This window comes from Berghia stephanieae, chromosome 1 (assembly GCF_034508935.2).
Source record: "Berghia stephanieae isolate SIO BIC M18660-M18661 chromosome 1, UCSD_Bste_1.3, whole genome shotgun sequence".
Taxonomy (NCBI): Eukaryota; Metazoa; Mollusca; class Gastropoda; order Nudibranchia; family Aeolidiidae; genus Berghia; species Berghia stephanieae.
In genome coordinates, this window is record NC_088360.1 from 136,141,137 (window position 1) to 136,158,636 (window position 17,500).

Here is a 17,500-nt window from a genome sequence, read left to right on the forward strand (position 1 = left end):
TAGTAGAGATCTAAAGTACACTGTGGCTTAAATAATATTGTTTTTGAAAAAGTTGTGATTGTTTACACTGTGCTTGGGATGCATGGCTAATGACTTAGGATCATAAACACGAGAGAACCATGGACTAGATAACCACAGCAGAAGGACATCTTTAAAAGTGCATTGCGACCTAAATAATATTGTTTTTGAGAAATGATTAATTGTTTATACAGTGCTTGGAATACATGGCTAATGACTTGTTTCATAAACAAGAGAGAATCAAGGATTGGATAATTGCAGCAGAGGGACATTTTCTAAAGTACATTATGGCCTAAATAATTTTGTTTTTGAGAAAGTATTGATTGTTTATACTGCGTCTGGAATGTATGGTTAATATACTTTTACCGCCACCCCATCATAATTACTATCACCAGTAACAAACCATCAATCATAACCAGCACAACGATACAACCATCACTTTTTCTGTTCTATTCTTACTACTACTACTACTACTACTACTACTACTACTACTACTACTACTACTACTACTACTACTACTACTACTACTACTACTACTACTACTAGTACTACAACAACAAAAACAACAACAACAACAACTACTACTACTACTACTACTACTACTACTACTACTACTACTACTACTACTACTACTACTACTACTACTACTACTACTACTACTACTACTACTACTACTACTACTACTACTACTACTACTACTACTACTACTACTACTACTATTACTACTACTACTAGTACTACTACTACTACTCCTCTTCCTCCTCCTCCTCCTCCTCCTCCTCATACTACTACTACTACTACTACTACTACTACTACTACTACTACTACTACTACTACTACTACTACTACTACCACTACTACTACTACTATTACTACTACTACTAGTACTACTACTACTACTACTACTACTACTACTACTCCTCTTCCTCCTCCTCCTCCTCCTCCTCATACTACTACTACTACTACTACTACTACTACTACTACTACTACTACTACTACTACTACTACTACTACTACTACTACTACTACTACTACTACTACTACTACTACTACTACTACTACTACTACTACTACTACTACTACTACTATAAACGAGGACTAGATAGATTTTGGTATTTACTAGTCTAGCAAATGACTTGCTGGTTGTAAACATATACGGAGCAAGTGACTTAAAATTCGAATTTCATGAAATGCTTGATATAATATATACACACGATAAACACAAATGTAGCTACCAATGTCATAATAACTCATCAGTGATCGAAATCAAAAGGCACATTTAAAAAAAAAACTTTAGGTAGTTCACTTGTTTTAAATACGTTGGCTTTTGATTTTCTCTTTCAAACAATAATATAATTTCAAAGCAAAACGTATTTATCAGGATAGAAGTAAGAGGTTCAGAAGTGTCACGTGAATTGTGTCTGGAAGTATAATAGAATGGTTATGCATGTTGATGATTTCATGGTTATTTTCAATTGTACTTTCGTTTTCCACTCACTCTCTCTCCCTCTCTCTCTCTCTCTCTCTCTCTCTCTCTCTCTCTCTCTCTCTCTCTCTCTCTCTCTTTATAATATATATATATATATATATATATATATATATATATATATATATATATATATGTATATCTATATATCTCTCTCTCTTTCTCTCCGTCAATATTCGTTTACATCTCAATGCACTACATCATTACAAAATCTACAATAACATTCAAACAGAGAGAGAGAGAGAGAGAGAGAGAGAGAGAGAGAGAGAGAGAGAGAGAGAGGCTATACAAATATTATCATCTATCTATATAACATTATCGCTGATTATTGATGGGTGTCCTGTATTCATGACAGTGTTCTATATATTGTGAATGTTTTCTGAAAACGCCAGAAACCTGGGAATTTATTTCAGCAGTTACCTGTCCATGGAATATCATGCGACACAACTTTGCAACGTACTGTATTGTGAAATTCGCCGTATTGGCCAACTTTCGGCATTTTGAAATCAAAATTCCTTAAAGACTCTTGTGTCTGCTTTTGTTTTTACTCGTTTAGACTATTGTAATTCACTCCTATCTAATTCTCCAGGTTTCTTACTTGATAAACTGCAGCGGTTTCAAAATCAAGCTGCTAGAATAGTTATAAGAGAGAACACACGACTCCAATGCTTTTGACTTTACACTGGCTTCCCATTAGGGTCATGGTGCTCTTTAAGGTTGGAGTCAGGTGTTTTAAATGTTTTCACGAAACGCCCCTGCTTATCTCAATGATCTTGTCGAACAATACATTCCGCCCCGTGCATTGAGATCAGGTGATCATCGTCTACTTAAAGTGCCAAAAAAGGGTAAAAGATTCTCTGACAGATCCTTTAGTCACTTTGCACCGACTTATCTCTTCGTGACGTCCCCACTGAACTCTCTTTCAGGAAACACTTAAAAACTTATTTATTTCGAGAATTCTTACTTTATTAGTTATTTTATTTGAGCAGACGATGATCACAGGATATGTATGTATGTATATATATATATATATATATATATATATATATATATATATATATATATATTATATAATATATATAAATATATATATATATATATATTACATTATTTTTTAAATATTTTAAATTGTTGGATGGTGGAAGGTTTGTGTGTGTGTGTGTGTGTGTGTGTGTGTGTGTGTGTGTGTGTGTGTGAGAGAGATAGTTAGAGAGCGAGAGAGACTCGGAATGAGATAGATAGATAGATAGATAGAATTAGTGAGTGTGTGAGAGAGAGAAAGAAAGAGAGAGAGAGAGAGAGAGAGAGAGAGAGAGAGAGAGAGAGAGAGAAATTTGAATGGATTGAAGTTATTGTTATGCGCCTAGAGCTTTATTGTATAGAGGAGTGGGCGCACTATAAATTAATTTTATTGTTATTATTATATTATTATATTAAATTATCAATTCTGAATATATCAAATGAGAAAAAAAAGCCCAACATTATCAATATAACTATTCAATTCCAGACAATGTATAGCCGTACAATTCCAATACCAGACAACGTATAGGCATACAATTCCAATACCAGACAATATATAGCCATACAATTCCAATACCAGACAATGTATAGCCATACAATTCCAATACCAGACAATGTATAGCCATACAATTGCAATACCAGACAATGTATAGCCATACAATTACAATTTCAGACAATGTATAGCCATACAATTCCAATTTCAGACAATGTATAATAATAATAATAATAATAATAATAATAATAATAATAATAATAATAATAATAATAATAATAATAATAATAATAATAATAATAATAATAATAATGATAATAATACACATTTATATAGCGCTCATTCTCATGTAAAACACAAGCTCTGGGCACTTTAATATTTAAATATCAATTTTAAGTGAAAAAATATAATAATAAAAAAAAATAATACCCAAATCAAGGATTCATAGTTTCAATAAAAATAAATACAGTAAAAATGTGTCTTGAGATTCTTTTTAAAGGCGGGGAAAGTCTTGCACTCCCTCAGACCACGCGGTAGTTCATTCCAATTATTGGGGCCGAAAGAAGCAAACAATCTATTACCAAATTTTTTTATGTATAGCCATACAATTCCAATACCAGACAATGTTTAGCCATACAATTTCAATTTCAGACAATGTATAGGCTTACAATTCCAATTTCAGACAATGTATAGCCATACAATTCCAATACCAGATAATGTATAGCCAAACAATTCCAATTTCAGACAATGTATAGCCATACGATTCCAATACCAGACAATGTATAGCCATACAATTCCAATACCAGACAATGTATAGCCATACAATTCCAATTTCAGACAATGTATAGCCATATATTTACAATTTCAGACAATGTATAGCCATACAATTCCAATACCAGACAATGTATAGCCATACAATTCCAATACCAGACAATGTATAGCCATACAATTCCAATACCAGACAATGTATAGCCATACAATTCCAATTTCAGACAATGTATAGCCATATATTTACAATTTCAGACAATGTGTAGCCATACAATTCCAATACCAGACAATGTATAGCCATACAATTCCAATACCAGACAATGTATAGCCATACAATTCCAATACCAGACAATGTATAGCCATACAATTCCAATACCAGACAATGTATAGCCATACAATTCCAATTTCAGACAATGTATAGCCATACAATTCCAATACCAGACAATGTATAGCCCCACAATTACAATACCAGACAACGTATAGCCATTCAATTCCAATACCAGACAATGTATAGCCATAGATTTCCAATTTCAGACAATGTATAGCCATACAATTCCAATTTCAGACAATGTATAGCCATACAATTCCATAACCAGACAATGTATAGCCACAAAATTACAATACCAGACAATGTATAGCCATACAATTCCAATTTCAGACAATGTATAGCCATACAATTTCAATACCAGACAATGTATAGCCACACCATTACAATACCAGACAAAGTATAGCCATACAATTCCAATTTTAGACAATGTATAGCCATACAATTCCAATTTCAAACAATGTATAGCCACACAATTCTAATACCAGACAATGTATAGCCATACAATTCCAATACCAGACAATGTATGCCCATACAATTCCAAGTTAAGAAAATGTATAGCCATACAATTCCAATTTCAGACAATGTATAGCCACACAATTACAATACCAGACAATGTATAGCCATACAATTCCAATACCAGACAATGTATGGCCATACAATTTCAATTTCAGACAATGTATAGCTATACAATTCCAATACCAGACAACGTATAGCCATTCAATTCCAATACCAGACAATGTATAGCCATAGATTTCCAATTTCAGACAATGTATAGCCATACAATTCCAATTTCAGACAATGTATAGCCATACAATTCCAAAACCAGACAATGTATAGCCACACAATTACAATACCTGACAATGTATAGCCATACAATTCCAATACCAGACAATGTATGGCCATACAATTCCAATTTCAGACAATGTATAGCCATACAATTCCAATTTCAGACAATGTATAGGCACTCAATTCTAATACCAGACAATGTATAGCCTTGCAATTCCAATACCAGACAATTTATGCCCATACAATTCCAATTTCAGACAATGTAAAGCCATACAATTCCGATTTCAGACAATGTATGGCCATACAATTCCAATTTCAGACAATGTATAGCCATACAATTCCAATACCTGACAATGTATAGTCATACATTTCCAATACCAGACAATGTATAGTCATACAAGTCCAATTTCAGACAATGTATAGCCATACAATTCAAATTTCAGACAATGTATAGCCATACAATTCCAATACCAGACAATGTATAGCCATACAATTACAATACCAGACAATGTATAGCCATACAATTCCAATACCAGACAATGTATAGCCATACAATTCCAATTTCAGACAATGTATAGCCATATATTTACAATTTCAGACAATGTATAGCCATACAATTCCAATACCAGATAATGTATAGCCATACAATTCCAATACCAGACAATGTATAGCCAGACAATTCCAATACCAGACAATGTATAGCCAGACAATTCCAATACCAGACAATGTATAGCCATACAATTCCAATTCCAGACAATGTATAGCCATACAACACCAATACCAGACAATGCATAGCTACACAATTACATTACCAGACAATGTATAGCCATACAATTCCAATACCAGACAATGTATAGCCATACAATTCTAATTCCAGACAATGTATAGCCATACAATTCTAATTCCAGACAATATATAGCCATACAATTCCAATACCAGACAATGTATAGCCATACAATTACAATACCAGACAATGTATAGCCATACAATTCCAATACCAGACAATGTATAGTCATACAATTCCAATTTCAGACAATGTATAGCCATACAATTCCAATTTCAGACAATGTATAGCCATACAATTCCAATACCAGACAATGTATAGCCATACAATTCCAATTTCAGACAATGTATAGCATAGAATTACAATGCAAGACATAAATCACAATACTGTTAATTAAAATACTTACGACATGTACCAACATTAGAATTTAAATAATCTGCAACACATTGTTCACCTGCTGGACAATTATCCTGAAAGTAAATAAAATTATTAGAAAACATGTAGTTTACATGGCAAATAGAAGGTTTAAATCAAGACACGTAAGAAAATAATAATAATGATGAGAATTATAATAATATAATAATAATAATAATAATAATAATAATAATAATAATAATAATAATAATAATAATAATAATAAATAATAATAATAGCAATAATAATAATAATAATAAATAATAATAATAATAATAATAATAATAATAATAATAATAAAATAATAATAATAATAATAATAATAAAACAACAACATAAAATAATAATAATAATAATAATAATAATAATAATAATAATAATAATAATAATAATAATAATAATAATAATAATAATAATAATAAATAATAATAATAATAATAGTAATAATAATAATAATAATAATAATAAATAATAATAATAATAATAATAATAATAATAATAGATCTTTATTGTCCATAAATATGGCAATTTGTCATTTAGTTACACTTGTTATAACGTTAAATGATAACTATAACATTGAACAGATATTTCACTCCTACTTATGCTCTCTCTCTCTCTCTCTCTCTCTCTCTCTCTCCTCCTCTCTCTCTCTCTCTCTCTCTCTTCTCTTTCTTCTTCTTTCACACGTGCGATATACCCAAGATAAACATATTCATTTAGTTTTCAATTTGTTACAATTTTGGCAATTCGACACCAAAAATTATCATTATTATCAATTGGTCAGTTAATCTAACATTAAATAAATTAATCAATTAATCAGTCAACAAATCCATTCTTGGTTTTGCTGTACCATATAAAATATTCAAATTTTTTATTGCTGATGGAACAAACGTTTATTTATACTTGTTAGTTCTACATTTAATCTGACAAAAGCTTTTCCCAGATGGTAAAAGACTAAATTCATGGTATAAAATTTGTTTTTTATTGTTGGTAATTGAGAATGCTTTTCTTTCTATTGCTTTTCCATGTATTGTTAATACTCCATCAAGAGGATGGTTTATTATTTTAGATGCCTCTTTGAAAGATTTTGAAATATTTGATTTATCTTTAAGTCGGCATCCGCCAAACCATATGGTGCAGCCAAACGCAATTACACTTTTAATCAATGAGTCATAAACTCTTAACATAGTTTTCTTCCTTACTTGAAATGTTCTCAATTTCCTTAGGATGTATAATCTTTGGGAAACTTTCTTAGATATTATATTAATATGTTGAGAGTAATTGAGGGAACTATCAATGGTTATTCCTAAATATTTAAAATAGTCAACTATCTCAACATCATCTTTACCGATCGTCATACACTATAAGTCGTTTTTATTTTTTACACCAAACACCAAGATTTTATAACTTTGGAAAGAATTAAATTCCCCCTCCTTAATGAGAGGCAGGAACAAGTATATAATTGAGAGCAGTGCTACAAAAGGTTAAACTTTAGTCTATAGCCACCAATATTTATGCCACCATTCTTGTTTAATTAAGAAAAAAAGAGAAAATCACTTGTTAAGGAGTTAAAAAATAGAATGTCATGCTTCTGATAATTACTCATTCATCTCGTTCATCAAACATCACACCGGTTTGTAACGATATGTCACATATCTATTTTATGTTATCCAATGGCATGAATAGGTAAAAGGTTTATTCATCAACGGTTGTCATCAATAGAAAAGAGCCAAATGTGACTTGGGACCGCAAAATAGTTTTATTTGTTGGTGAACCTGATGCTAAACAAAGTGATTAAAGTAAAAATAGCGGTAAATGTGAAATATTAGTTCTTATAACTTTGGAAGGAATTACATTCATTCTCCTTAATGAGAGGCAGAAACAAGTATATAATTGAGAGCAGTGCTACACACTTTCAACATTTACTTTAATATTGTCCACACCAGCCAGTAGCATCTCATTAGCTGCTTTGAAATTCAACAGCCAGTTGAAATATGCGATGTGGTAGCCCCGGTTTTTAGACCTACTGGTTATTTATTTTATTTCTAAAAGAGCAAAACATCATTGCATTGCAAGTAGTAATAGTAGTAGTAGTAGTAGTAGTAGTAGTAGTAGTAGTAGTAGTAGTAGTAGTAGTAGTAGTAGTAGTAGTAGTAGTATTAGTATTAGTAGTAGTGTTAGTAGTAGTAGTAGTAGTAGTAGTAGTAGTATATAGTAGTAGTAATAGTAGTAGTAGTAGTAGTAGTAGTAGTAGTAGTAGTAGTATAGTAGTAGTAGTAGTAGTAGTAGTAGTAGTAGTAGTTGAGTAGTAGTAGTAGTAGTAGTAGTAGTAGTAGTAGTAGTAGTAGTAGTAGTAGTAGTAGTAGGTAGCAGCAGCAGCAGCAGTAGTAGTTAGTAGTAGTAGTAGTAGTAGTAGTAGTAGTAGTAGTAGTAGTAGTAGAAGTAGTAGTAGTAGTAGTAGTAGTAGTAGTAGTAGTAGTAGTAGTAGTAGTAGTAGTAGTAGTAGTAGTAGTAGTAGTAGTAGTAGTAGTAGTAGTAGTAGTAGTAGTAGTATAGTAGTAGTAGTAGTATAGTAGTAGTAGTAGTAGTAGTAGTAGTATAGTAGTAGTAGTAGTAGTAGTAGTAGTAGTAGTAGTAGTAGTAGTAGTAGTAGTAGTAGTAGTAGTATTTGTTGTTGATGTTGTTGTTTTTGTTGTTGTTGCTGTAATGGATGGGGAAATAACTGCGTGTTTGTTGTCGTGTGTAGTAATGCCAGAGTAGTTATGTACCATGTATTATTGACTTGTTTGGAAGAGTTAGAGCCCTTGTTTGTTATTATGAAACTTCCTTCCTGTAGTTAGTTGATGTGTCATTATTGACGTTACTGAACATGATGTAATAAGTGACCACTCTAAATCTCTATGATACCGTCTGTCTGCTCAATAATCTATATTGGCAACTAGGATAATAGTGATGTCTATCTACAGAGCACTTGTTACAATTATTATTTCTTGGAAATAATCTGTCAAAATTTGTTATTTCTCTATGTGCTTAAAATGTTTTGCCGGTTGACCAAGTTTAGTACAATGAGTAGTTTTATTGGATTAGTGTTTTCTTTTAATGGAACAGGAGACATATGCTGAGAAGATTGAACATTTCTACATAGCAAGTGAGATTGATTCTGGGAATAGGAAGCGTGCTATACTGTTGAGGTCGATTGGAATTAAACCATATAAACTTTTGACAAACCTAGTGGCAATCAGGAAACCAAGAAAATGTTTTATGCATCACTAGTGGATGTTTGATGAAACCATCATAACCCTAGACCCTCAACAATTGTACAGATGTTTAAGTTCAACTCTAAGGTATGTGGAACCATACGGATTATGGATATTATGATCTTTAAAGACTCAGTGAATATTTGAGTACAATGACAACCTCGAGGAAATGCTATGCAACAGAATTGTATGTGAAGTAAACGACTAAAGTATACAAAAAGATTATTTTCGGGACGACAGTTAACATTTTCAAAGGCTTTAGAAATGGCACTGATACTGGAAGCCTCAGCTGGGGGCATCCATGATTTATCTGCAAACGATCCTATTGCTGATAATGTGTACGTGATGAAGTAGCGACAGAAATCAAATCAGAAACCAGTTTCAACTAGACAGTACTATCGTCATGGTTAGCCGCATGCACACAATAGTTGCAAAATCAAGGACACTATGTGTTAAAAATGCGAGAGGTGGGTCACATCGCTAAAGTATATCGAGCGAAGAAAAAAGTATCACCCATTCCCAAATACAAACAGAGAGAGAGAGAGAGCATCTCACGTGTGATGGGAGAGAGTTCCAAAATGGGGGGGGGGGGGGCGAATATTGAAAAGATCGTTCACCTATTTTACGCAATAGCTTAGGTTTGACAAGGATTGATCGGTCATTGCTTGACCTCAAGTTTCTATTGGGGACATATATGTTTAGAAGGTCTTTAATATAGGAGACTGTTGGTGCTCAAGGATTTGTAGAAAACCGTATAAATCTGATAGGCAACTCTTTTTTCCACAGGAAGTCAATGTAACTCCAGGATAAGGAGAGTTGCTGACGGGTATTTTTGGTTATTTCGTACAATGAGTCTGGCTACGTTATTTTGAGAAACCTGAAGTTTACTCATTTTGTCTTTAGCTAAACTCGCCCAAAGAGAGTTACAATTGTCCAATTTAGATAAAACAAGGGAATTAATTAAAAGTTCTGCTATATGCTTTGGTATAAAATGACGAAGTTTGCTTATTTTTTCTATTGGCTTGTCATGGAAAGATCTTTATCAATGATGAGGCCGAGGTATTTTGCTTTATTCGAAAATTCTATTGTGCTATTTCCGAGAGTAACAGGTGACTTATTTGCCTGGTTAATGATACTCGGCATTCCACACATTAAAATCTCCGTTTTACTATCATTTAATTTTAACTTGTTATGGTAGATGCAAGATTTAATCTAATTAAAACAGCTCAAAATTCTTTGTGTTAAGAATTGTAAATTATTTAGGGCCACACTCTAGAAAATGATTCCAAATGTTAAAACACTTTCAAATATTGTCAACTAAAATGTATGAAGGATTTCTTTTGTAACGTGAAAATTTTTTTATTTTCCAAGGAAAAATAATCTAGAAGTTTTGAAAAAATATTATTTATATTATGCAAATGCCAGTTCTACTTGTTGTCAATGGTAAATACTAGATATCTTAAGGAATCAATAATTTCTACAAATTATTTCACAATTATTAGCGGCACTGTATGATTTTTGATTAGTCGAAAATCAATTATCATCTCTTTTGCTTTTTGTTTTACATTAAGTAATAGAAAGTAATCTTTAATAATATTAATAATAATAATAATAATAATAATAATAATAATAATAATAATAATAATAATAATAATAATAATAATAATAATAATAATAATAATGATAATAATAATAAAAATAATAATAATAATACTAATAATAATAATAATAATAATAAATAATAATAATAATAATAATAATAATAATAATAATAATAATAATAATAATAATAATAATATAATAATAATAATAATAATAATAATAATAATAATAATAATAATAATAATAGCATAATAATAAATAATAATAATAATAATAATAATAATAATAATAATAATAATAATAATAATAATAATAAATAATAATAATAATAATAATAATAATAATAATAATAATAGATAGATAGTTATTGTCCATAAATATGGCAATTTGTCATTTAGTTACACATGTTATAACGTTTTATGATAACTATAACATTGAACAGATACACCAGTTTACACATTTTCCACCTCCTCAAAGTAAGCAGACTCCATGTTACGAATAAAAGCCCGATAACTGAATTGTCTGCAATCTTCAACATTTTAGAATTATCATTGTGAGCCATGCAGTCATTTGTGAAGAGGATATAGCGGTTTGGTGACAAAACACAACCTTGAGGGGCTTCCATGTTCAATGTCATTAGACTAGAAAAAGTGTCATAATTTAATTTTACTTACTGAATTCTACTTATTAAACATTGGTTGAATTGTATGCAGAATAGAAGTCAATAAAAATGAGCGGTGTATATGATCTTTTTCATTCAAGGTGTTTTAGGATGTCATTTATGAATACAATATGATTTTACTTCTTTACAGGCAAACTGGTGTGAATCTAGCTAATCTATTGCTTCATTGAAATGAAATTGTAAATAAACATCTCAAACACTATCATAAATATTGGTGTCAACGTAGTCACCCATTTTATGACATTATAATGTAAAGATATTTTCAACTACAATCGGACTAATGACTTTACAAAAAGGTCCGACAAAAGTGTAGCTTTAAATTAGTAAACAAGCCTGCTGAATAAATTAAATTGTATTAGATCTCTAAGCCATCACTGTTCAATACACACGTTTTCAGATGTTTAAGCCATCACTGTTCTGCATTTTCTTACATACTGCCTATGCTGAATCGACTTTGACTGTGTGACAGACAATTAAAAGTCTAATTCTATTCAATCTAATTGGGTTGAGTGAAATTTTGATTGTACTTGGCAGCTATTTTGTATTTTCTATATATATATATATATATATATATATATATATATATATATATATATATATATATATATATATATATATATATATATATATATATTATATATATTATATATATATATATATATATATATATATATATATATATATATATATATATATATATATATATATATATATTGTCACAGTAAAGATTGTTCACAATTATCTTATTAAATTTTATTTTATTAAGAACTGAATTCATCTCACTCCAGTTATATTTCGGTAGGCTTAGATAAACTTTACCTTCTAATATTAGATCGTCTTTCCTTTTATAGCCTTCCCTCGAATTAATTTCTAATTAGTGAATACTTTTCGTTCTACATTCTGTCACGTAGCCACTTATTATAAAAGCTGATAGGTCTAACATTCGACACTCACTTCTCTCCACAATCTATGCCGGACGGCCAGTCGCTCTATTCCTTATATATACTGGAAGATTTTTATCTTTTGGGACTTGTAGATATTATATCTACACCATTAAGACGCCGGAGCTTTTAACTTTGATTGTATAATCTTCAAGGATCAAACCCGAGCCCGCTGTCAAAGAATTACACAATAACCCCTTACCAATTGCCTGGAAGTGGAATTTTACGAGCCCGAGCCTGTTATCAGACGAATATATCATCCAAGCCTGTCAACTGCCTGGAAACGTAAACTTACGAACCTGACATATTATCATAAGTTACGTAATATATTCACATCTCTATTTGTAACTGCCACGATCACTGTTTATCTCTTTTAATTAAATTTCATCATTATTTTTATTTCATTGTAAACAAATCGTTAATTGTTTTTCATTTATAGTAACTAGTAAATTTTGGGGCCTCATTCTACATATATCTTTATGCATAGTCGAGTAGCTCTTTACTCACTTGAGACCATGACATTTTGGAGGGGACACATATAAAGAATTGAATTTATTTAGTTACATATATCTATTTCATCTAACTTTAAAGTTTAAATTGTAAAACTCTTAATTGCCCCACTTGATCATATTTTAATTGAACTCCCTATTTACAGGATTAATTTTTTTTTCTTTTTCATTTCTTCATTAAACTGGAATAGCAATTTATCCATTCATTCTTTCATTCAAATTGAATAGCATTTTATTGATTCATTCCTTCATTCATTTATTCATTTATAAATTATTCATTCATTCATTGTTCATTCATTTTTTATTCATTCATCCATTCATTCGTTTATTCACTCATTTATCCAATCATTCATACATTAATTCCTCCCTTCATTCTTTCATTCATACATTATCCATTCATTCATTCATCTATTCACTCAGTTTTTCATTCATTCATTCATTCCTTGTCCACTTTGTTATTACATCACTCATTTCATTTTGTTGTTTGCCTCATTCATGAATTGTTTTCAATATGTTTACATTCCATAACGATTCATTCACCTATCATCCAATCACTCAGTGTTGTGAACACATTTTGTAACTATTGTAAATCTTACGATATTTTATTGTTTTGTATTTCAGACATCACTGTTAAACACTCTTCAATGCCTAATTACAATTGTTGAACAACCATTGAACAAGAGAGAGGTCCCAGCCACGAATTGAGTTGGTAAATATATCCTTCATTATTCTCTTTTACATGAGTTGGGCATCACATAGTAACTATAGACATCGTGATTTGTTTTGCATAGTGATTTGTTTTAAATGCATTTTTGGCATATTACTGTTCCCGAAAACCACTTATATATTATGTTCTAAAAAGTGAGTCTTTAAAAAACTAAATAATAATAAAAGGAGTCTACTTGCCGTCGTGTTATATTTAGTGATAGATAACTTGGGATTATTTTGGCATCCTATTATTGTTATCACACTCTAGTATATTAGCGTCATTGCGAATAATTGTACACAAACTAACGACGAGTCACACACATTGGTGATACATTTTTCGTAGTAACATAGTTTAGAGTACACGCGATTGACACATTGTTATTGACACAAGTCATAATAACTCCGCATTGTATTGACACATTGCTTTATAAGATATAACGATAAAAGGCATCAAATTCAACATACATAATAAGTTGAAATAAGAGAGAGAGATTTCTAAAAATAGAACAGTTCATTCCAGTAAGTGTAAATAAATAAAACAGTCAGTAACAGTATCCTGTCAATATAATATATATAAAATATCGTAACTAATTTATTGCAAAAATGGAAGCATATAAAAGATACTTAAGTCTCGCAAAGGACTTAGAAATACCCCAGGAAAGAATATTTTCATGGTGCGAAGAGAAAATAAAAGAAGAAAAAGAAGAAAGAATTCGTAGAGAAGAAATGAAGAAAGAATTCGTAGAGAAGAAAAAGAACACGAAGAAAGAATTCGTAGAGAAGAAAAAGAACACGAAGAAAGAATTCGTAGAGAAGAAAATGAAGAAAGAATTCGTAGAGAAGAAAAGAGCACGAAGAAAGAATTCGTAGAGAAGAAAATGAAGAAAGAATACGTAGAGAAGAACGAGAAGAAAGAGTCCAAGAAAGGGAACTAAAAAGACAAATAGCTTTAGCAGAAGAAGAAACCAAAAGGACCCAAATGATGCTGGAAATTGAAAAAACAAAAACCGGTCATGAAAGAAAACATAATAATAGTGATGAATTTTTCGTGAAACTTCCACGCATGCCAACATACGATGAACGCTCAGACTGTCTAGAATCCTTCTTACACCGATTCGAAGTTCAGGCTAAAGGTTATCGTTGGCCAGAAAGCAAATGGGCCACAGCCTTGATTAACTGCTTATCTGGGGAACCGCTAAAAGTTTTCTATACCTTAACAACTGAAGATGCAGATGACTATGGTAAAATTAAAGACGCTCTACTAAAAAGATTTAGATTAACGGAAGATGGTTACCAGGAAAGGTTTCACACTGCAAAACCGGAAAGTGGAGAAGACTTTAATACATTCGTGAACCGAATTACTCAATTTCTAAATCGGTGGCTTGAGTTGGCAAACGTAAAACAAGACGACTTTGCAGGCCTTTACTATCTCACGCTGAAGAATCGAATCTATCAAGCTTGCAACCCAGATTTAGTCGCATTCTTTAAAGAGAGAAAGCCAGAAAACTTGGACAAATTAAAAATCTACGCAGAAAACTTTAACAGCGCACATCCATTGACACCCCTTAGCAGAACATTGAAGGAACCATACTACGCTGCCGCTGCTCAGAGTCCATGTACACCTAAAGTTCAATACTCAAATAGAACGAGCCGATCAATCACTCGGAACACGCAAGTGAAACAAGATGATCATAGTAACAAACCATGGAACAAACAGTTCAATAGAGACCATAGCCTATCCTATCAAAACAAAACAAGAAATAGCACTGACAATAATACTGAGTATAAGAAAACCAACAAACCTATAATTAAATGTCAATATTGTGGAATGAAAGGCCACACAGCAGACAAATGTTACAAAATCGTGGGATATCCAAAAGAAACTGCAAATGCATCACTCCAAACAAGTGTAAACAATCAGACACGAGTAATGTCAGGAGAAAATATAAATGTGTATTGCGTGAAAGGTATGTCACTTTTAACACAAACTCACCAGTCAGGATCGCTATTTTTTTGTGAAGGCAAAGCTAATGGAACTGATTGCAAAATATTGAGAGACACAGGATGCAGTACAGTAGGAATAAAAGCATCTTTGATCAATGACGAAGACAAAACTGGAAAAACGGTACAATGCATCACATTCAGTGGCACAGTCGAAACCTTTGAAACAGCTAATGTGTACATAGAAACCCCATACTATACAGGAATAGTGGAATGCTGTATACTTCCCAACCCCGTCGCTGATGTTATTGTTGGCAATATAAAAGGTCTTAAAGACAACCCAACAGATGTAAAAGAATGGTCATTAACCCAAGAAACAGCTTGTCTAGCAGAAACAAGAAAGATGACTAAGACAACAGAGAAGCCAATGACTATTTCTCTTGAACCTCAACAATTTGACAGGAACAGGTTCATTGAAGAACAGAAAAAGGAACCGACTTTAACATCATATTTCAATATCGCAAACAAAGGGACGAAATCAAAAGTTGAATACATCATTGAAAAAGATATTCTGTTCAGGTTACATAGGAAAAGAAACAAAATAGCTAAACAACTGGTCACGCCGAGTATTTACAGAAACAAAATCCTTGGAATAGCGCACGATTCAATAACCTCTGGACATCTTGGGAGATCTTCCACATTGAAGAGAATATCCGAGAATTTCACATGGCCTGGAATTACTAAAGACGTCCGAGAATATGTGAAATCGTGTGACACATGCCAAAGAAGAGTCGCAAAAGGCAGAATACCGAGATTGCCATTAGAGACAACCCCAGTTATTGAAAAAGTTTTTCAAAAAGTTGCAATTGACATTATAGGCCCTTTAACAAAATCAGATAGAAACCATACACACATACTAACACTAGTCGATTACGCAACCAGGTGGCCAGAAGCGATAGCATTGAAATCAACTACATCGGATTACATAGCTGAAGCATTGATGACAATTTTTACTACAATAGGCATACCAAATGAGATACTGTCGGACAATGGGCCCCAATTTACATCACATATGATGCATGAAACCATGAAACTCATGGGAATCCAACACTCATTCACAACTCCCTACCACCCCCAAGCAAATGGTCTTTGTGAAAGATTTAATGGCATTCTAAAGAATATGTTAAGAAAAGTGTCAGCAGAAAAACCAGATGATTGGGACAGATACTTACCAGCAATCCTATTTGCATATACAGAAATACCCCAAGAATCTACAGGCTACTCCCCATTTGAGTTGATGTATGGACGATCACCTCGCGGCCCGATCAATATAGTAGCCGACATTTGTAAAGGGAATGAGGAGGACAATAACGAAATTATGTTTGCTTACGAATATGTAAGAAACCTGAAAGACAGAATAGAGGACACGTGTAAGCTAGCACAGGAATCCGTCACTAAAAAAGCAGAGAAATACAAGGAATACTCTGATCGCAAAAGCAAATCAAGAAAATTTGAGATTGGTGACAAAGTACTAATACTCTTACCCGATGACTCGAGTAAACTTTTAGCTACATGGAAAGGACCATTCAAAATAACAGCAGTAAAATCTAATGTTAATTACGAGATTAAAATTAACAACACAACAAAGACATTCCATGCAAATATGCTAAAAAAGTCTTTTGATAGAGACACAGTGTCGCAACCTATGTTTACTAATATCGAAGCTTCAAATGCAGGATTAATCATACCGTTGGTCATGGGAC

At 31.9% G+C, this 17,500-nt stretch overlaps 1 long non-coding RNA gene across 2 annotated transcripts in view; it reads left to right on the plus strand.

Annotated features, from left to right (window-relative positions):
• The first annotated feature begins 8,707 nt into the window (after positions 1-8,707).
• Positions 8,708-17,500, plus strand: part of LOC144963310 (uncharacterized) — a 40,130-nt gene continuing 31,337 nt past the window's right edge. For both annotated transcript variants that reach the window (XR_013643608.1, XR_013643607.1), the window contains exon 1: positions 8,708-9,441. This is a non-coding gene — a long non-coding RNA (uncharacterized LOC144963310). The remainder of the gene's footprint in view (positions 9,442-17,500) is intronic.